The 23,412-nt window shown below is 40.5% G+C and overlaps 1 non-coding gene across 1 annotated transcript; it reads right to left on the bottom strand.

The window, feature by feature from the left end:
• Positions 1 to 22,339: 22,339 nt before the first annotated feature.
• On the bottom strand, positions 22,340 to 22,445 carry LOC132489556 (U6 spliceosomal RNA). Its single transcript, XR_009531961.1, has one exon. It is a non-coding gene; the product is annotated as a U6 spliceosomal RNA (small nuclear RNA).
• Between the last annotated feature and the right edge of the window lie 967 nt (positions 22,446 to 23,412).

Raw genomic sequence — 23,412 nt, 5'->3', positions numbered from 1 at the left:
CTAAATAATGGAGAGCTTCTAGGTTGGTGGACACATTGAGATGCTGGAAGGGTGATGCACCCAGAGAAAGCATGGAAGCTCCCCTCCCCTCCCCCATACCTTGCCCTAGGCCTCATTTCCATTTGGCTGCTCGTAAGTTGTATCCTTTATAATAAACCACTAAATGTAGGTAAAGTGCTTTCCTGACTTCTGTGAGTCATTCTAGAAAATTGTCAAACCTGAGGAGGGGGAGGTCATGGGATTTATGGCAGATTGGTCAGCATTAAGGCCGACAACCTGGACTTGCAACTGGTATCTGAAGTTGGGGCAGACTTGTGGGACTGAGCCCTGAGCCTGTGGGTCTTTCTAACTCTGGGTAGTTTGTAACAGAATTGAATTGAACTGTAGTACACCCAGTTTGTGTGCAGAAAGATGGAGAATTAACTGGTGTGGGGAAACCCCACGTATTTGGTGTCAGAGTGTTGTGAGTGAAAATGGCACAGAAGGAGGAACCATAAGAACTCCTCTTCCCTAAGTATCCCATTTCTCACAAAATACAACCATGGGGGAAATAGAGCACAACCATGAGCCAGACATGAGCAGAGAAAAAGATAAACTCTTGAACCATCTGACAACAGAGGGTTAGGGTAACTAATTAGAAGTAGAGGCTTATGGGAAAAATTCTTTATAATAATATATATTTTAGAGCGAAGCACAAACTAATATAACACTTCCATACGTGTTTGCAGGTTTTCTCAATCTATGTCACTGTTATCTAACAATGCTTATTAACAAACCCCTTTTCTTATTTGTTTGGGGTTTTCTTCTTATTTAACTACTGGCTATGTAGTTTCTTTGTTATTCAGTTGATGGATGCCTGTTACCATTTAGATTTCAATTCAGTCCTTTAAGAATGTGTTTTTAATTTCTCCCAGAAAAGGCCACATTTGGTAACATTTTGTCTCCCAGCTCCCTGGAAAGACGCCCTTTGTGGCTGCCTTCCCTCTGAATGGGCAGTGCTTTGTAATGGAGGCCTGACTCAAGCTCACTGGTCCTCAAACTTGCACGTTAGAATCACCTGGGAAGGGCTTCCCTGGTGGCGCAGTGGTTGAGAGTCCGCCTGCCGATGCAGGGGACGCGGGTTTGTGTCCCGGTCCGGGAAGATCCCACATGCTGAGGAGCGGCTGGGCCCGTGAGCCATGGCTGCTGAGCCTGCGCGTCCAGAGCCTGTGCTCCACAACGGGAGAGGCCACAACAGTGAGAGGCCCACGTACCACAAAAAAAAAAAAAAAAAAAGAATCACCTGGGAAGCTTTTAAAAATCCAGGTTTCCAGGCAGCACCCCTGACTAATTAAATCAGAATCTCTCCTGTATGAGATCCAGGCAGAGTCTTTTTAAAAGCTCTTCAAGTGATTCGGGAGTGTGGCTGAGGTTATAAACCACTGCTTTAGACAGAGGTCTTACCTGAATATTACAAGCTGGCCTCCATGAATATACCATGGATATACCATGATTCAAAGGAGATAACTTTTCCTCACTCATCCTCCTAAAGAAATCCTAAATAAATAAAGCAAAAGCAGTTATTAAGGTAGGGTTCATGTTCTTTCTTTCCGCTCATTCCCTCCATCTTTCTCTTAAGAGCCATCTCTCCAACCTTAGAATAAAAGGCCAAAGTAGGTAAAAATATCCATGAATGGTCCCTATTGTCTCATTTTATGACCTTTACTATTATTTCCTCTTTTTTTAATTTATTTTTTCTCTTTATTTGCTTTGTTATTCTTCTGCCTACGTAGACACAATATTGAATTTATTTTGTGATTTGGGGCAGTTTAGTAACAGAGTTGGAAGTGCATATTAACTCTTTAAGCAAAAATAAAAATTAGTCATTTTAGCATAATATAGCTGTCCTGGGAATTTAACATTTGTGTGTGTGTGTGTGTGTGTGTGGTTTATATCCTTTATTCTGTCAATGTGGTATATCACATTCATTTAAAAAAATTTTATTGGAGTATAGTTGATTTATAATGTTGTGTTAGTTTCAGGTGTACGGCAAAGTGATTAAGTTATACATATACATATATTCATTCTTTTTCAGATTCTTTTCCCATATAGGTTATTACAGGTTATTGAGTAGAGCTCCCTGTGCTATACAGTAGGTCCTTGTTGGATACCTTTTTTTTTTTTCTTTTTGCGATATGCGGGCCTCTCACTGTTGTGGCCTCTCCCGTTGCGGAGCACAGGCTCCGGATGCTCAGGCCCAGCGGCCATGGCTCACGGGCCCAGCCGCTCCACGGCATATGGGATCCTCCCAGACCGGGGCACGAACCCGTATCCCCTGCATCGGCAGGCGGACTCTTAACCACTGCGCCACCAGGGAGGCCCTGGATACCTATTTTATATATGGTAGTGTGTGTATGTTAGTCCCAAGCTCCTAATTAATCCCTCCTTATTATTTCCTGATGTTGGCTCTTCATATTTAGTGCTCAAGGATATTTTACAAGTCCTTGGCAACCTGTTCTATGAGAATTAGTTAATACTATGTCTCTGTGGTTCTTTATTCAACTTCATTCAGACTGAGTCATCAATTCTATGTATTATCCAAAATCTGAATTAACACTTCTGTTGTCTCTTCATCTGAGGCAGTGTAGAATTTAAAGTTCTCATGAACAATGATGACCCCTTATTCACTCATGTATCCCAGTGTCACTAGAGCACCTGACCCAGAGTCATGGCCCATAAATGAATCAGTTAGTTAAACAATGAATAAACAAATGGACAAATGCTGGGATGCAGACAGCTAAGCACTTACTGAAGTCAAATCAGCGAGAAGTTCACAGGTAAGGCAGAAGTTGTGTACCTACAGCCAGTGCACAGTTATCAGGGAAGAAATCAAAATCAGTTCAGGCAAAATGTCCACAGTCTCTAGTCAATTGTCAATGAAGGTGAATATGAAGACATGTAAATAAACATAGCTGAGTAACCATAACAGGCTGAGAGTAATAAAAAGTCAAAATGAGTGACGTGCATAAATTGAATTAGGTAATTTCATAGAATCTGGAGATAACTGTGGCTTAAAGTCACTGAGAAGAGCTCCGTGGACTCAAGATAAACCTTTAAACACGGGCAAGATTTATGTAGTCAAGGCAGGGAAATGGCAGAGGCAAAAGATTGAGGTTGCGAATGAATGGGGGGCATGAAGAAGCAACCAGGAGATGAGCCAAGTTGGATCAGAAGTTTCCTGGTGGGGAAAACAGAGTGAGTGAGTGTGTGTGTGTGTGTGTGTGTGCGCGCGCGCATATGTGTGTGTGTCTGTGATTAATGTATGCTGATATTTGAGTTTCATAATAATTTATCTGGTAGAAAGTATGAAGGTGAAGAACCAGAAACAGGAGGCAGTTTATTACTGTGATAACCTAGGTGCTGAGCATCTGGAAACAAGTGTAGGTAATAAGAACTAGAAAGAAAAGGTATTAAGATGAAGAGTCCATGAGACTTCAACACTGGTGTTCAGTGAAACAAAGGAGAGGGAAGAGACAAAGATGATTCTAAAGTTTAGAAAATCTAAGTGATACTCACCAAATTAATAAGAAGATGAAGGAAAAATACAGATCTCTCAACATTTTAAGATAGTATATAAAATCTTCCTGTTAGGATTACAAAGGCAATCTTAGGTAAACAAACTGGAAGTAAAGTTCTGTTCATTTCAATGATCAGCCCTTGAGAGGATGTATAAATTACAATGGTAAATTTAAGCAGACGTTTGATATAATTTATTTTCTGAAGCACAGATGTACATTATTTTCAATGCAGTTAACTTCTAACTGAAAATATCCCAATGTCTGACAAGCTTTCTAATTTTATCAGAGAAAAAAGGTTTTCAGTAGGGCAGTCATGTATATAACACATTCTGAAGATTTATATCATCCTTGAATTTATATAGGTCAGAGTACATCTTTAAGTGATCCAAATAAAACACAAGCAGAAGGTGAATGAATAGTAATACATTTCTGTATCAAATGCACATTCTGAATAAATTTCATTTGTTTGAACTCTCAGTGAATTTGATAGAAACATCAGTATTCTTCAGTGGGACAGTCTAAAAGAAGGTAGCCTTTTAAACACTCCTAGCAATAATGTTTCCAATTACATATCACAGCAATCAAGAAAAGCAGCTACTTGGGCTTCCGTGGTGGCGCAGTGGTTGAGAGTCCGCCTGCCGATGCAGGGGACATGGGTTCGTGCCCCGGTCCGGGAAGATCCCACGTGCCGCGGAGCGGCTGGGCCCGTGAGCCATGGCCGCTGAGCCTGTGCGCCCGGAGCCTGTGCTCCGCAATGGGAGAGGCCGCAACAGTGAGAGGCCCGTGTACCACAAAAAAAAAGAATAGCAGCTACTTGTATCATTCAGTAATTTTGATAAGCAGTGCCAACATTCTCTGAATAAAAAAGATTGAACTGAAGTCATTAGATCAGATTCTTATATTTTCCCTTATCTGGGCCTTTACTCTTGTGCCATCTCACTGGAATCCTTCTCTACGTGGTTAACGATCCATATTCTACCCACACTCAAGGGTCTGCTCAAATATCATTTCCCCTTTTCTGAAATTCTATTGCATTTGCTGTCTTTACATCTTGTCTTAGTCTGTTCAGGCTGCTAAAACAACAACCACAGACTGGGCGGGCTTATAAACAACAGTAATTTATTTCTCACAGTTCTGGAGGCTAGAAGTTGGAGATCAGGGTGCCAGCATGATGAGGGTCTTCTTTCGGCTTGCAGAATTATTGTATCCTCTCGTGGCAGAAGGAGGAAAGGGAACTCTCTTGGGCCTCTTTCATAAGGGCACTAATTCCATTGTAGGGACCTACTTACATCCCAAAGCCTCTGCCTCCTCATAGCATCACCTTGGGGGTTAGGTTTCAATATATGAATTTGGGGGGGCCATATTCATCCCTTAGCACACCTCATTTAGACTTGTCATGTTCCATGCTTATTATTTATCTTTTCACTAGTGACTGTGGAAGAATCTCCCTGCAGGATGGAGGAACAAATTAAATTACACCTCCTCCAGGAAGTACCCCATAGATCCAGAAGGTGGAATATTCTGCAGTTCATCTGACCTTGTCTCTTTAACAAGACAGTACCATGAAAAAACAGACTGTGCCACATGAAATAATATCTATGATATGTAACAATCAGATGTCTTTCATGGTTTGGGGTTCAAACCTGGTTTGGACAAACTAGATATAAAGGACTTTTTTTAGCACAATTGGAGAAACTAATACAAACAGGGTGATAGATAAGAAGAAAAGTTAGGGACATGAAAAGTTGTAGATCGTTAACTGAAAAAAAGCAACTAATAAGTCAACACAAACAGTAGGACCCCCTAGAAAAAAGATGTGGAAGGCTATACACTGAGCATTTAATAGTGATAATCAGTGGGCAATGGAATGGGATCTTTTTATGATCTTATTTCTAGCTTCTCTGCATTTTCTAACTTTCTACAATGTACATAATCTGCATTTTTTTGCAGTAAAAGTTTATCTTTTTGAGACTGAACTCTCCCTGTATCCCAGCTAACCTGTCCCTGCCTCCTGTCTGCTTCCGCTCCCATGTTACATGTCAATTGTACCCAGATCCACCCAGGAGCCCCACCAGAGACCTGGCTTTCCCTCACCCGCCACAGATTTTACCTCCTCAACATTCTCCAGTCTGTCTACTTCCTCCTTCTCTTCTCCCACTGATCTGGATCCAGGCCTGATTATCTCTTACTGGGGGTTAAGCAGTAGTTTTCCAGCCAACCTCCTTGTCCCTGGTCAGCTTCTCTTTTCCAGCAAGCACCACAGTGAGCTCTCCAAAATGCCAGACAGGCAGTATTATTCTCTTGCTTAAAATCTCTCAGTCATTCTGTATCCTCCACAGGATATGATCCAGGCTCTTAGTATGGGATGGAGGTCTCTTCAGGACTGGCCCTTGAGGATGCGTGTCCCTCTTCGTCCCTTGCCCACGCTGTCCTAAGCTCCAGCACTACCACCTTGTACACATTGTGCCTTTACACACCTCACTCCTTTTCCTTGGGCTTTTCCTCTCTCTTCAATGTCCCTCCCCTCTCCCCCTTACCTACACAAGCCGAATTCCTATAATCCTCCAACAAACCTTCCTTGGTAGTCCCTGCACTCAGGCTGGGTGTCCCTCTCTCTGCATTCAGGGACTGTGTGTACTCTACTGCTGTATTGACCATTTAGCTCAATGTACAGAAACCATCGGTCTTTGCATCCGCATCTCCCACTAAACTAGAGGCTATTCCCAAGGAGGCATTGTGAAGTATCTTGTTCACAGTCGGGTAGGTCGAGATACCCACGTCAAAAGCTGATCTGAATGGTACGTCCCTTCAGCAGTGGGATTCCCAAAGCTTGTCCAAGAAGCAACACCAGGACTGCAGACAGGAAGTCTGTCCCCAGAAAGAGTAATGCCCACCCAGGGATGATGATGGTGGATTATCTCTGTGCTTGGCTGGATTGTGAAGCTACTGGAAAGCCACCAGCCTCCTGGGTTCCAGATGCCAGCCTGAGCCAACCCTGGGATGCTCTTCCCACCTGGCTTCCTGCCTTCTAGACCCTAGTTTCATTCCGGCACAGATACACACAGATGCTCTATGGCCTTCCAAAAGTATTTTCTGTAGAACTTGACCCACTTTATTCAAACTTCCTATGCTCTAGTTTAGTCCCTGAGACGGGCTCCTGGGCAGTAGACCCTGATGACCAGTTACTCCCTTGTAATTCCCAAGCCTAAGACTCTAAGCCTTGTTTTTCCAACTATGTTATAAGCTCCCCAAGAACAGGGCCAGTGCCTATATACGTCCTGGTGTTTAATGCTTAGCTCAGTGTTTTGCATGTAGTAAATTCAGCCCATCTTTGGGAGTTCACTTATTTCCTGATTATTATCTTTCAAACCACTCATAATTCCGTGCTCTATTTGCTAACACTATTTTTGACATTTCAAGAACAGCCTGTATCCTAATCATGGGTTAGTATCTTTAACCATATCCTCATCTTCAGGTGATTTTAAAGTCTGCTACCAGTCCTCTTCATCTACACACTCCCCATTAATTCATTTCTCCTCTGACTTGCCTCTTAAAAATTAATTTTAGTACATTTTTATTTTATTTTCAAAAATTTTATTGAAGTATAGTTGATTTACAGTGTTGTGTTAATTTCTGCTGTATATCAAATTGACTCAGTTATACATATATATATTATTTTTCATATTCTTTTCCATTATGGTTTATCACAGGATATTGAATATAGTTCCCTGTGCTATACAGTAGGACCTTGCTGTTTATCCATTCTCTATATACTAGTTTGCATCTGCTAACCCCAAACTCCCACTCGTTCCCTCCGCCACCCCCTCCCCCATGGCAACCACAAGTCTATTCTCTATGTTTGTGAGTCTGTTTCTGTTCTGTAGATATGTTCATGTGTGTTGCATTTTAGATTTCACATATAAGTGATATCATATGCTATTTCTCTGTCTGGCTTACTTCACTTAGTATGATAATCTCTAGATCCATCTATGTGGCTGCAAATGGCATTATTTCATTCTTTTTAATGTCTAATATTCCATTGTGTATGTATGTATGTGTCACATCTTCTTTATCCATTCACCTGTTGATGGACATTTAGGTTGTTTCCATGTCTTGGCTATTGTAAATAGTGCTGCTATGAACACAGGGATACATGTATCTTTTTGAATTACAGTTTTGTCCATATATATGCCCAGGAGTGGGATTTCTGGATCACATGAAAACTCTGTTTTTAGTTTTTTTGAGGAACCTCCATACTGTTTTCCACAGTGGCTACACCAATTTACATTCCCACCAACAGTGTAGGAGGGTTCCCTTTTCTCCACACCCTCTCCAGAATTTATTTTTTGTAGACTTTTTAATGATGGACATTCTGACCAGTGTGTGGTATATTTTTAGCACATTTTAAAGCACTCTTTGCCAAAACCACACTGGGATCAGCTATATTCTGGAAATACGTGTGTTTCTTTTTCAATTGCCTTCAACTAGATTATTAAATTCCCTTTTTTCTTCCAAGTTCTGTAGATGTTGCTCTATTACCTCCTGTGTTCACTGCTGGAGAGGAGAAGTGTTAGGCTAAGCTGGCTTTAGTTCTTTGGGAAATAATATCCTCCTAAGCCTTCCTTCTCCCACTCCATGGAATGATGCACAGTCAGCTGTCAGCCACATGGCTAATGTGGGGCCTGGATTTCCCTGGCTAGAGTCCTCTGAGGCCCATTAGACCGTTAACTGCTGAGAAGAGACACTGTGAGGGCCTGGAGGACAAGGTAGGGACTAAGCCTGGGGTCTGGGACCCAGTGTCTTCAAGATTCAGAATAGGAGAGCAAGAGAAAGCAGACAGAATCAGAGCAGGATCAGGGAAGCCTTCCGGTCCATTTCAGGAGCCTGAGATGTGATGTGAGTGGATTACTCAGCCTAGATTCAAGGACTGAGGCTAGAAAGATAGGACCCTTTCTAGATTTAAACATTTAACTACAATATGTAGTTTGTTTTCTCACTGTCTTTGCAACATGCATGTATATCTTCTTTCTGTTACTTTCCTCTACCTGCCTGGGATCACCCATCTCGAGCCTTTGTTCTTAGATTTTAGATTTAGATGTTAAATGTTATTAGATTTATAAAAAGATTTTTTTCTCTGTTCACTTTTCATTATTATTTCTGATCTATTTTCTCTACTTACTTTTTTCATAACAATAGTTTATACATTGGCAGCTCTCCATACCTGCCTCTTTATTCAAATTTCTTCTTCAGAAGAAAACATAGGAGAATATCTCTGTGGCTTTGAGTTAGGCAAAGATTTCTTAGATGGGGTATAAAAAGCACAGACTATGAAAGAAAAAATTGATAAATTGAACTCCATCAAAATAATGTTTGTTTCTTGGAAAATACCATTAAAAAATGGAAAGACAAGCCACAGATTAAAAAATATATATTTATAAAAGATATATCTGAGGGACTTCCCTGGTGGTCCAGTGGTTAAGACTTTGCCTTCTAATGCAGGGGATGCAGTTTGGATCCCTGGTCAGGGAGCTAAGATCCCATATGCCTTGCAGCCAAAAAACCAAAATATAAAACAGAAGCAATATTGTAACAAATTCAATAAAGATTTTTAAAATGGTCCACATCAAAAAAAATCTTTTAAAAAATTAAAATAAAAGATATATTTGACAAAGGACTTGTATCTGGAATATAAAAAGAACTCTTAAAACTCAACAGTAAGAAGATACACAATCTGATTGGAAAATGGGCACAGAAGTTTGACTAGACATTGACAAAAGAAGAATATTTTAATGGCCAACAGGCAGATGGAATGATGTTTAGCATCATTAGGCAGTCGGGGAATACAAATTAAATCCTTAATGAGATGCCACTATGTATCCATTACAATGGCTAAATTTAAATGACTGCTAATACCAAGTGTCAGTGAGAATGTTGTAGAGCTGGAACCCTTATGTTTTATTGGTGAGGATTTAAAATGGCACAGCTCCTTTGAAAACAGTTTGACAGTTTCTTTAAAAGTTAATCAGGGACTTCCCTGGTGGTACAGTGGTTAAGAATCCACCTGCCAATGCAGGGGACACGGGTTTGAGCCCTGGTCCGGGAAGATCCCACATGCCACAGAGCAACTAAGCCCATGTGCCACAACTACTGAGCCTGCGCTCTAGAGCCCGTGAGCCACAACTACTGAGCCCATGTGCCACAACTACTGAAGCCCACGTGCCTAGAGCCCGTGCTCTGCAACAAGAGAAGTCACCGCAATGAGAAGCCTGTGCACCACAACCGAGTAGCCCCCGCTCGCAGCAACTAGAGAAAAGCCCGCGTGCAGCAACAAAGACCCAACACAGCCAAAAGTAAATAAATTTTTAAAAAAATTAAAAAAGAATAGTTAAGCATACATTTGCCATATGCATGCACCAACTTACCAATGTATTTACCAACATTTTCATTCCTAGGTGCATAGCTAAGAAAAATGAAAACATATGTTCCTACAAAACTTTTATGCAAAAGCTCATAGTAACATTATTCATAATAACCCCCAAAATGGAAACCACCCAAATGTTTATCTATGGATAAACACAATGTGGTATATCCATACAAGGGATCCAGCTATTAAAAGAAATGAACTACTGAAATACACAACACAAATGAATCTTAAAAACATCATACTAAGTGAAAGGAGTCAGACACAAAAGAGTATATACTATATGATTCCATTCATAAACATTTCTGTAAAAGGCAAAACTAGAATGACAGAAAGCTGATCAGTGGTTCCCTGGGACTAGGGGCTGAGGTGGGAATGGGAATTGAGTGCAAAGGGGTACAAGGAAGGTCTTGGGGTGGTAAAAGTGTTCTAAAACCTGACTGTGGTTGCACAACTGTGTACATTTAACAAAAGCCATCAAACTGCAGGCCTATAACACGCAATTTTATTGTGTATAAATTATACCTCGATGCTGTAAAAAAAAAAATTTCCTTTGCATTCTAAATCATTTCCTTGAGCTAGTCATCAACACATGATTCAATTTTCTACAGTGTTAGGTAGAATAATACCTTTTATTCCTTTCAATTAAAGTTTTATTTTAGTTTGTGTGTATGTGTGTGTTTATTCCAAATATACTTTTTTGTTGAGAACTAAGGAAATATTAACTACATTTTTCTTCTGTTTCATGAGCAAATCTATTTCATGGGGACAGGGTAGCTTTTTCTCAAAGCAACAATACATTATAATTTGCTGGTAAATTTGTTCACAATTCTATTTGCCTTCTATGTTCTTGTTTTAGAGGGTAATTTGTTGGTCTTTTATGAGTATGTTGGGAAGCTGTTTCCCAAGCCTGGAAGTCTGGAGGGAAGGCTCAGGGTGGGTGGAGAAGAGGGTCTGTGGGACTTGGGATCTCAGAGCAGAAATCAGGAGAGGGCACTCCACCCCTGCCTGTGGAGAGCAGGACTCAGATTGCGGCCTAAGCACAGGCAAGCAGGGCAGTTAGTTATGTCCAAGCCCGGATCATCAGGCATACAGCTCAGACTGGAGGCCGGCTGAGGAGAGCTGGGGCCACAGGGAAAGGCCAATCAGGGGGCCAGGAGGGTGGAGCTGCCTCTCATCTTCCCCTGAGGGCAGAGAATTGGAGAAATACCTACAGAATCTGGAACAGTTCCAGTTCTTCTGATTCTCACAGTAGCTTCTGGAAATTCTCTCCTTTATGGATGGATGGATGGGAGGCTGGGGAAAGAGGTTCGGAACTTTCATGCCTCTCCACCCTCCTCCAAGGTTTCCAAGTACCCCTGTCGTGGCTCTTGAAATCCGTAAGTAGCACTGGTTCCTATAAGAGCTCTCAAGATGTGAATGGGTGTAAGGAGCTTTGTTTTTCAAAGGAAATGTAAACGCTTCCTTGGGTCTCTAAAGAAAACGTGCCTTTGGTTCTCTTAAGGTGGGCTATGTATTCTTAACAGACAATGAAACCATTTCTTTTCCGAGTTGCACCTTAGGAGTAACTGCTATTAGCAAAGTCTTGTAAAAATCTGATTCTTCTCTTCTAAATCCCATCCTCATCCTCCTCCTGCCCCTCCCTCCTTTCTCATTTCTTACACAAAACAGTTGCACATTTGTGCCCCACTACAGGCCTATCCAATGAGATGTTCCCTCTGCAGAACGGGGACTGTGTTGAAGAGCAGCTTTGTGTTTCCCATGGTCTCTAGGACTGCCTTGCCCTCCGTGACTGTTCAGGACTATTGTTCAATTACATTTAATTGGGCTGGAATAACCATTTGGGAAGAGGCAGTGGGGTGCTGGGGATGCAGAAGCCTCTCAATAGACCTTCCAATGTAGGTGGAAAGGGAGAAAGATGAATGTGTTAGAGGATAATTCCAGAAAGTAGGAGGGAACAAAGGACTTGAAGAACAAATAGGCTCCGAGAGAGTCTTATGAAAGCAGCAGCATTGGCGGGTGACTACAGAAAGGAAGAGACGGTTATTATCCGAACACTCAAAAAGGCTGGCATATTGTTCTGGCCCAGTGCCAGGCGCACATGATGATCTGGCGAGGATCATCAGAGCTTTTCTGTTAAAGCACGGATCACATGTGTGCTGAGAATGTGTTCTTTCTCTGGGCTTGAGGTGACAGACGGCCACATCACACACCATCCTTTTTCCATTCCGGTTCCAGCCAAGCAGTAAACCCAGTCATCACCCAGTCTGTCTCAACCATGTGGTTCAGCCAGCTGAACCAAATATTTTCAGAATGTGGAATGTAAACAAGGTTCCCACTGTTAGCAATTCTGTGTCATTTACTTGTGGTTATTTTATTTTACTTTAAGTCCCATTTAAATTCAAAAGATTGCCAGCCTGCATGATGCATGTAAACAAATCAGAAATATAGATTAGAATTGCAGCTGATTAGTTAGCTGTGAAAGTGTCTGTGTAAATGGAAGAAGAGGGGAGAAAAATCTATTATGCTCCTGGGATATTGCTTCTCCGCAGGAAATTCAGTTGTGAAAAGGGCTTTAAAAGCAATGACTTTAGTCATCTGGGTTTTCTACACACTGATTACAGTAAATGCTAATAGAATACCTAGGCCACCAGCGCTCACGTGACACAGCTTCACAAAGGAAAACAGGGAGCGATTCCGAGATGGAAAAAAAGTCCTGGGAACCTGCCTTAGCAGACGGTGATCACAAAGTGTGTGTCTTTCACGCTATTGAAGATGTTTTTCAAGAAAACACAATTTCCCAGGTCTGTTATTTCCTGTTTGAAAATATATGTCTACGGTGTATGCTGCTAAGTGATAAAGGTGAGGTGAACCTTGCTACTTACGGAGAATCCAAATCGAGACTTGCCTTCATTTATAAATTTCCTCTGAAATATACTCTGTCTTCCAAATCAATAGGGAGCTAAAGGAGGCATAACAATTTCGTTATTTACCCATAGGCCTATAGGATTGATGTTTTCCTGACACAATGCCATGAATTATACATTTTCTAAAATGTTATTGACCCTTTATAGTTACATTGCCCACGTTTTTGATATTATTTGGGAGTTGGTAAGCTAACATGAAAATTTGCTTAAAAAGACAGTTCTCTGAATTTTTCATGGTACCTTCTGAACTGTGGTTAAATAGCAATCCTGGAGTCACAGATAAGTCAGGCAGTGGCAGATGTACCCCTGCGAGCTCACTGCATTCCATCTTCCCTGGCTTCTTCCTCCTTTACCCCAAAGTAATTGGTTTCCAGCTCACCCAATTAGTCTCATCACACTTTCTCAAGTGACACCAGCTGTATCAAGACTCAAAAGAATATTCCTCCGGATAAAGCCGCGTGGAATAACGTTGTATGCCTTACAAGATTAGGCACCTGGAGGACTGGAGGAACAATCACCTTGAACCACAGATTGAGTCATTTGGCAAAAGGAAAAGCAGCTTCCTCTACCGGGTGAGATTTGAAAAAGTTTTCATCTGAGAAGGAGAAATGGATAGCTCAAGAACGGGAGCTTGGCGTGCTGGGAGATGCGGGCAGGGGGTAATCGCGCTTTGAGTTAATGGTTCTGCAGGTAGATTTTGTTCTCACACCTGTGCATCTGACAAAGACATGTGAAAGTTCATTGTTGTCAGGTAGAGCCCAGAAACCAAACAGAACCTTCTTCCCGTGGGACAGACGGAAGGTTAATCTTCCCGTACACTTCTGGTTCCTTTAAGAAACATAAATTTCAACTCAATCTGTCGTTCGTTTGTTCTGAAAACAAATCATTTATGGTCGATTATGGAATAATGATTGTCAGTCTCTTGGGAATACGTTGCTACAGTTTTCTACATTCTCTGTGTCTGGAATCTCCTACTTTTCCATTGCATGCGCCCCTTCTAATTCCTTTTAGTACGCACATGGACAATGTGGAAGCCAGACTTTAATTAGGCATCTGATTAAAAGCCACATCTTGAGCATTTTTGTGAGAACTGTTTTCATGGCGAATGATTCTTACTGAGAGAAGAGTCTTTCTTGATCTCACTTGAATTTCCTTGATCTAAGTTTAAACCATGCTTGCCCATTTTATTATGAGGAGAAACATTTATTCCTCCCACTCAAAATTCCAATTTGGCTCATGAAGGAAGGAGCATCTACCTATACCCCTAAAGGGGCGTTGGCTGAGGGCACTGAAGAACTTGCCATCCATCAGGCCACATTGCACTCATAGGAAGGGTCGCTATGTTCTATCTGGCCCAAATTCTCCCTTTCTGGATAGACAAGAGGGACCATTGCTGTCCTCTGCTTCCTATCCCCCAAGGGTCCCAAAGTGCACTAAAACCCACCCCATGCCCCTCTCCCCAAGGTACTCTAGGGCCTGGAAATCTTCAAGGAAAGGAGCTAGGATCCTTACTTTAGCCCTAGATTGTAATCACATTCTCTAACACACATTTCCTGCATTGATGGGTCGGGAAGTACAGGGGAGGAGAGTCTTTGATCTGATCTTTCTTTTTCTTTCCCTTTTTTTTGGCTGCACCGTGTGGCTTGTGGGATCTTAGTTCCCCGACCAGGGATCGAACCTGGGCCCTCAGCAGTGAAAGTACGGAGTCCTAACCATTGGACAACCAAGGAATTCCCTGATTTGATCATTTTTAAAAAGTGTGCCTATTGGTCCCCATAAGATAGGTCTTAATTGAGTGCATCTGCCAGAGGCTGGAGAAGATAGTGGTCTTAGGCCCTGCTGTGGTCTGAATGTTTGTGCCCCTGCCAAAAATTCATGTGTTGAAATCCTAATGCCCAGTGTGATGATGTTAGGAGGTGGGGTCCTTGGAAGGTCAGGAGGGTGGAGCCCTCATCAACAACATTAGTGCTCTTATAAAAAAAGAGACACCAGAGAGCTCCCTAACCCTTTCCACCATGTGAGGACACAACAAGAAATTTGCAACCTGGAAAAGGGCCCTCACTCAGCCTTACTGGCACCCTGATCTAGGACTTCCAGCCTCCAGAACTGTAAGAAATAAATTTCAGTTGTTTATGAGTCACCTAATATGTGGCATTTTTGTTTTGGCATCCTGGGTGGACTAAGACAGGCCCCAACACCTAATACCCGAGTATCTCCATAGAGATTATTGTTCTTATAATTGTACTACATGCAAAATAAGACACTTGGAGTGATCCAAAAAGGAACATGCCCTGATCTCCATCCTCAAGAAGTTTTCTGATTTATCTCTGTTGGTTGATTGATTCCAGGGACCTTTCTATTTCCTGTAGGCCTTGTTTTATAAGATGGTAATAATTTTATGGCTTCCCTTCTGAACGTTTCTAGTTTCTAAACTGTGATTCTGAGAGTACACAGAGTATGCTACTAAGGTCCCATCAGAATGAAATACTACTTTCTGATCTTGCAGAGTCAAAGCTTTGCATATGTGTTAAGCTGTAAAAATAAGCATCCTTGTCTAAACAATGGGCACCACTTTGGCTGTTCATGGAGCATCTGCGAGTGTATCGTGCTCTCTGCCAGGCTCACACTTCTAGTGTCATCCAGCTGGGAGCAGCTCTCCCTGATTCAAACACACATGCAGCACGCATTTTAGCAGTTAGCCATCCTGTCTTGCTGTTTAGTTCAAAAACAGCACACAGGTCAGGGAGCCAGATTATCCAAGAAGTTAGATTAAATGTCATTGGCCAGTTCAAACCTTAGTGCTGTACATATGTTTGGTTATTACTGTATCTTCAGATTTTGTCTGTCAATTTTTGGTAACAATGGCTCATGTTGATAGCACATTGCTGTTCCAGCTTCCTGAAGCCTGTTTTTTAAATTTGATTTGTTACTTCTATTAGTTTATCACTGGGTAGGGTTCTCTCAGGCTGAACTAAGAGTGTTTAAGATGCATGTAGGAGAATTACTTTTCTTTCTCAAAGGCAATTGGCAGGTGCAAAAAAATCCATCAAAGGACTCATAAGTAAAATATATGTTATATTTTATTTGAAAGGGAACACATACTATTCACATACTGTTTAAATTAAGAAGAGAATAAAACATTCTGTTCAATAAAAACAGCAAATGATAGAGATGAATACATTGGTTCTATATTGTGGACTAATTAAAAGACCCAGAGAGAAAAGAAGAATAGAAATAGAAAAATAGTCTATAGCCATTCAAAAAAAAAAAAAAAGAAGAGAAAAAGAGGGAAGACCAAATAGAAACAGAGATACAGAAAAAAATACAAATGTATGGAAAAGCAAGAGAGAGAGAATCTTGTAAAGAGTAACAGCAAACAGTGGCTTTTTAATATGTTGCCATTAAACAATGAAATGTTTTTATAACTAGAGCATAAATGAAGAAGTGATCCTGGAGACCATATTCAGAGCAGATACCTGAGGTAGAACCTGAGGGCCAGTGTTTTCCCAACTCTGCTTTTAAGAAAGAAATATTAGATGACCCAGCAATTCCACTCCTGGGTATATATCTGAAAAAAACTAATTCGAAAAGAAATATGCACCCCAATGTTCGTAGCAGCGTTATTTACAATTGCCAGGATATGGAAGCAACCTAAGTGTCCATCAACAGGTGAATGGATAAAGAAGATATACAGATGTGGTATACATCTGTATATATGTATACATATACAATGAAATACTACTCAGCCATAAAAAAGAATGAAATTTTGCTATTTGCAGCAACATGGATGGACTTGGAGGGCATTATGATAAGTGAATAAGTCAGAGAAAGACAAATACTATATGACATCACTTATATGTAGAATCTAAAAAATACAACAAACTGGTGAATGTAACAAAAAAGAAGCAGACTTACAGATATAGAGAACAAACTGGTGGTTACCAGTGGGGAAAGTGAAATTTTGAGGGATAATATAGGGGTAGGGGATTAAGAGGTACAAGCTATTAGGTATAAAATAAGCTACAAGGATATATTGTATATCATGGGGAATATAGCAAATATTTTATAATAACTATAAATGGAGTATAACCTTTCAAAATTGTGAATTACTATCTTGTACACCTGTAACTTACATAACATCACTTTAGGCAGGGCACCAAGTAGGAGTTTGAAAGGGAAAAGAGTAAGTCACAAGGAATAAGAGCATTGCTGTCAGCTAGTTTCCACACACCGTATAATCAGTCTTTCCCATAAACCTGAGGAGAGACCATTGGAAAATGGTGGGAAACCTGTAATGAAAGCACAACAGTGATTCTATCTGAGCTGGAGTCCTCCCCCATCCCAGGAAACCCCCTTTACTGCCCAAATATTCCCTCACTTCCCTGAAACACAGGATACAGGTTTAATCATTTTAAGTGAACATTTTGTAAGAGTGGGGCTACATTCAAGCCCAACAAAACAACATATGCCTCGGCACTTGGTGTGGGACAAAAAAGATGAGGAGTATCAAAAGCAGAGAGGAAATCTTTGGAAAGGGATGGGAAGAGACTTTTTTTAAGGCAACCTTCGATTATTTTAAAATCTAGCTAATTTTAACTTTAAAATTAACTAACAAGTCTGTTAACTGACATGGTTTTTCCTGGGGTGTAACTTGAAGCCTGTGACATTCCCAATGTGCCATATGGATGACACCCTGCATGGGGGCTGCCACAAAGTGCGTTTTGGTTTTCAAGAGGCTGCAGTTTTATCTAGCCATGTTCTAAGGCATCACAAGGGCGTGTTCTGGTCCAGTTGTGTTTTAGGGTGTTGCAAGAAGATCTGGCATTTATCCAACTCAACGGAAATGCTGAATGAAGCAGTTGTGGTTTTCATTTCTAGGATCACCTCTTTGCAACGACCATGCCCTCTTTTCAAAATAAAAATAACAACTTGGGAACTATATTAAAATCTTTAGATCTCCTTTTTAAAATCTTTAGATCCTTGAAGCCTCTTCTGATTTCTCAAAATTTGAAGTTAATGACCCTATCCTAACTTTAGTCAATATCCCAAGTATCTGTCATTTAAAAGAGGTACTTTCATCCATAAGCTAACCTCACTTTCTGCCCTATTATCAGAAAGAATGTAAATTCAGGTTTCTGGTGCAATCCACCTTTATTTTTAAAGACTGAGGCTAGAAAGACCTTCCCCTAATAATGTTAACTGTATCAGCGGTCCCCAACCTTTTAGGCACCAGGGACCGTTTTCGTGGAAGACGATTTTTCCCCGGACCAGTGGGCGGGGGCAAGGGGGATGGTTTGGGGATGATTCAAGCACATTATGTTTATTGTGCACTTTATTTCTATTATTATTACATTGTAATATATAATGAAATAATTATACAACTCACCATAATGCAGAATCAATGGGAGCCCTGAGCTTGTTTTCACTTGCCACTCACTGATAGGATTTTGATATGAGTCTGCAAGCAGTTGATTTATTATGGTCTCTGTGCAGTCACACCTCTCTGCTAATGGTGATCTGTATTTGCAGCCGCTCCCCAGCACTAGCATCACCACTTCATCTCCCCCTCAGATTATCAGGCATTAGATTCTCATAAGGAGCGGGCAACCTAGATCCCTCACATGCACAGTTCACAGTGGGGTTCTTCCCCCTTGAGGATCTAATGCCACTGCCGACCTGACAGGAGGCGGAGCTCAGGAGGTAATGCGAGCGATGGGGAGCGGCTGTAAATACAGATGAAGCCTCGCTTGCTCGCCCACTGCTCACCTCCTACTGTGCGGCCCATTTCCTAACAGGCCATGGACCACTACCAGTCCATGGCCCAGGGTTGGGGACCCCCGATCTATATCTTTCCATTCCCTATTAAGAGAAAGGAAACAATTTTCCTTTTTCTTTCTTTCTTTTTTTTTTTGTTTGTTGTTGCATCCATCCCAAATTCATTATAATTCAAGAAGGAATCATCTGACTTACCCATTTTTAAAAAAATTGAACTATAGTTGATTTATGATGCTGTGTTTATCTGACTTACTTTTTGAACTACCTATGAAGAAAAGGGCTGTGTAAGTAAAAAATGAGCATGATTACAAGGCCAATAACTGGCCCACCTAAGATAAGAGCTTTCAGCAACTTTATGAGAATACATTTGCTTACAATTAATATAACAAATATAAATACATCGCTGATGGGAATTTAAAATGATACAGGCACTTTGGAAAACAGTTTGTCAGTTTCTTAAGTTAAACATACACTTACCATATGATCCAGCAATTTCACTCCTAGATATCTGCCCAAGAGAAATGGAAACATATGTCTGTCCAAGACTTCCACACCAATGTTCATAGCAGCATTATGCATGATAAGCAAAAAGCTGGAAACACTTCAAAAGCCCATCAGCTGATGAATGGATAAACACACTGTGGTACAGCCATACAGTGCACCAATAAAAAGGAGAGAAGTGTGGATACAGTCAACAACATAAATGAACCTCAAAAACGTGATGCTAGTGAAAGAAACCAGACACATAAGACTACGTATTGTATCATTCCATTGATGTGAAATTTATAGAAGGGGTAAAACTATAGAGACAGAGTGCAGATTGGTGGTTACTTTGGGGCTGAGATGGGAGTGGGGATCATCTGCAAACAGACATGAGAAGCCAATGGGATGATGGCACTGTTCTAACACTGGATTGTGGTGATGGTTGCACAACTGTATAAATTTACTATAACCTGTCTAGTTGCCACTTAAAATGGGTGAATTTTATACCATGTAAATCATGCCTCAGTATAGCTGTTTTATAAAAGAGCATATATAGTAGCAGAAAAAATAAAATCTGTGACTATCTATTTACCCTTACAAAAAGAAACCCAGGAAGGATAAACCAGAAAACCACCAAGTTGGTTACATATAAGGGGATATGGAAATAGGGGTTGAGGAGGGAGTGGCATTTATATGAATATGCCTTTCTGTACAGTATTTTTTTTGGAAATATAACCTTCTACATATTCAGAAATTAAATTAGTAAGGATGAGATGGGGAAAATAAAATAGAGAGCAAACTGAAACAAATCAGACCAGTGAGATTTCAAATGAGTTGTATAGCTACACAGAAGGAAAACAGAAAAAGAAAGAACTAATCTGAGCAAGGTCTGAACACAGTATTGGACTATATGCCCTCAGTTTGTGGCAGAGTAATGGGGCACGGAGGAAATTACAAACAAATCCTGAACTCTTTTCAGTAGGTTTGGTTTGTGTAGAGGCAATAATGAAGCAATTCTGAAATCATTTTAGATGTTTTATGCAAGTGAGCAAATAAGTAAATGTATTGTTTTGGGGATTCAAGATTCTCACTGAAAAAAAAACCCAAAAACCTCATGCCAGTATGGAATAGAAAAAAGCAAGGATAAACCCTGTGGGGCTGGATGGAAATTGAAATTATTGCTATGAATGCATGATTTCTAAAATATGTACATGTATTTATGCATACACGTATATATCTGTTTGCATGTATATATATGTATGTGTACACATGTGTATACATATGTACTTGTATTTATGCATATGCTATGCATTGATTTTCTAGCTCACTCAATTGAGGGAACAGTTAAAATTTATGTGCATATTTATACACAAATGTGTATGTATACATATATACATGTGTGTGCATGTGTATGTATGTGTATGTATAAATACCCATTGAGTTTCTAGTTCACTCAACTGAAAGGTGCAAGAAGGAAAGACGTCCAGGAGCAATGAGCATATGTCACCCCAAGATCTTGGTTTCTAACATCTTTCCTTAGGAACCAAGGCTCTTCATAGAAATGGCTGAATTCAAGGCTGGGGCAGGCAGGTACAAGACAAGCCTGGAAAATCTTTTTATGCCAGATATTAAGGAAGTGCTCACCATGATGGGGAGAGGGGTATCACATATCACAGGAGCCAGCTTGTAGGGGCTCCACTGGCCATATCAGGTGCAATTTGAGCATGAAAATAATTATATACAGTAGTGAATTATAAATCATTGAAAAATAGGTATAATGAGTGCATACCTATAATAAATATAGAAATAACTGAGACAAATAGGGAGGGTTCCTGCTTAAAATGGAATACCAAGTGCCAAATGGTAAATGGAGAGGGAGTGCTAGAATTGGAAAATAACCATTTTGCAACCATCATACTAAGGATCAGTTCAGCAGAAATCATCAATGGATGCTGAATCCAGAAGGAAATTTTAATGAGGAGCAAAATATTTGCATGGACATAAAGTGTATCCCTCAGTATCCCTTGGTATCCATGAGGGTTTTGTTCCAGGACCCCCGTGGATACCAAAATCTACAAATGTTCAAGTCTCTTATATAAAAGGGTGTAGTATTTGCATATAACTTAGACATCCTCCCACATACTTTAAATCATCTCTAGGTTATTTATAATGCCCAACGCAATATAATGCTCTGTAAATAACTGCAGCATGCTGCACATTCAAGTTTTTGACTTTTGGAAATCTCTGGAAATTTTTTCCGAATACAGTAAGTCCCCTACATACCCCTACATATGAACCTTCAAGCTGCGAACTTTCGAAGATGCGAATGTGCTTTCACACGTCCAGTCACGTTAAGTTAGTTCACGTGTCTGGCATACATTGTCATGTGCATGCATCCTCTACAAGTTGTTGTGCAGCTTGCCCTCCATCTCCTATCGCTGAGGATCCTTCAGCTCTACCACGTCCCACCTCCTCTCCCTCCTCCAGTCAGTAACTCTTCTTGCCTGTTCACTCGATGCCAGCCCCTGTGTGCCAGCTGTTGTGCTGTACTACTGTCCTTTTCAAGGTACTGTACTGTAAGATTAAACATGTTTTCTTTATTTTTTGTGTTTGTTTGTTTTTTATGTATTATTTGTGTGGAACATATTATAAACCTATTACAGTACAGTATTATATAGCCAATGGTGTTAGTTGGGTACCTAGGCTAACTTTGTTGGACTTAATGAACAAATCGGACTTATGAACGTGCTCTCCCAATGGCACTCACTGGTATGTAGGGAACTTACTGTATTTTCGGTCTGAGGTTGATTAAGGATGTGGAACCCATGAATATGGAAGGCCAACTGTATATGAGAGACAGAATGATGAAGCAAACGGATGAAATGTTAATAGCAGGTGAATCTGGGTAAACAGTATTCTTGCTAATACCCTTGCTCATACAACCTTTCCATGCTTGAAATAGTTGCCAGATAAAAAGTTTAAAAATTGAAGGAAAAAAAACCCTGAAAGTAGCCTTCCACCTCAAACTCCTCTTCCCAGGAGTAGGTCAATGTTAATAATTTTGCATGTATATTTCTAGATCCATTTCTATGCATTTTTTATTGTGGTAAAATATACATAGCATAAAATTTACTGTGTTAACCATTTTTAAATGTATAGTTCAGTGCATTAAGTGCAAAAAAGTGTAATGCTTCTGGATTTATGTGTCATCCTTGTGCAGGGACCATGCCAATCTTCTCTGTGTGGTTCCAATTTTAGTCCATGTGCTGCTGAAGCAAGCGCTCTAGGCTTTATTTTATTTTATTTTATTTTATTTTATTTTATTTTTCTGTACGCGGGCCTCTCACTGTTGTGGCCTCTCCCGTTGCGGAGCACAGGCTCCGGACGCACAGACTCAGCGGCCATGGCTCATGGGCCCAGCCGCTCCGCGGCATGTGGGATCTTCCTGGACTGGGGCACGAACCCGTGTCCCCTGCATCGGCAGGCGGACTCTCAACCACTGCGCCACCAGGGAAGCCCTCTAGGCATTTTTAAACGCACATGTTCCAACATTATAAATGTAATCATACTGTACAAAGGAAGAAAAAGAAAAAAATGAAGGTGAAAGGTAAACATTCCTGGTAAAACAAAAATTTTGTGACTAGCAGAACGGCAGGAATGTTAAAGGAACTCTTCAGGCAGAAGGAAAATGATAACAGTTGGAAATTTTAATCCACATAAAGGAATAAGTAACGCCAGAAATGGTAAATATGTGGGTAAAACAAAAACGTTCTTTCACCTACTTAATCTCTTTAAAAGATATTTGACTATTTAAAGCAAACATAATAAAGTGTGTGGGGTTTGTAATATATGTAGAAGCAAAATGTGTGACAACAAATACAGAGGACAAGAGGAGGAAAATAGAAGTATCCTTTTGTAAGGTTCTTACATGTCACATGACATGATAAAATATTATTTAAAGGTAGACTATGATTACTTATGATCAGTCGAATAACCCTAGAGCAACCACTAAAAAAATGTGTAAAGGAGGTATAGCTAGTCAGCCAGTAGTGGTGATAAAATGGAATCATGAAAAGATTAGATTACTACAAATGAATAGAAATGAAGGGAAAAGAGAACAAAGAATAGATTGGGACCCATTGAAAACAAGTGCCCAAATGGTAAATTTAAACCCAGTCACATCAATAATTACATTGAATGTAAACTGTCTAAACACTCCATTATTACATAGATCAAATCATTATGTTGT

This window comes from Mesoplodon densirostris, chromosome 4, assembly GCF_025265405.1.
Source record: "Mesoplodon densirostris isolate mMesDen1 chromosome 4, mMesDen1 primary haplotype, whole genome shotgun sequence".
NCBI classification, from domain to species: Eukaryota; Metazoa; Chordata; class Mammalia; order Artiodactyla; family Ziphiidae; genus Mesoplodon; species Mesoplodon densirostris.
The sequence above is the reverse complement of the archived record's forward strand: the minus strand, read 5'-3'. Positions and strand labels throughout refer to the sequence as shown.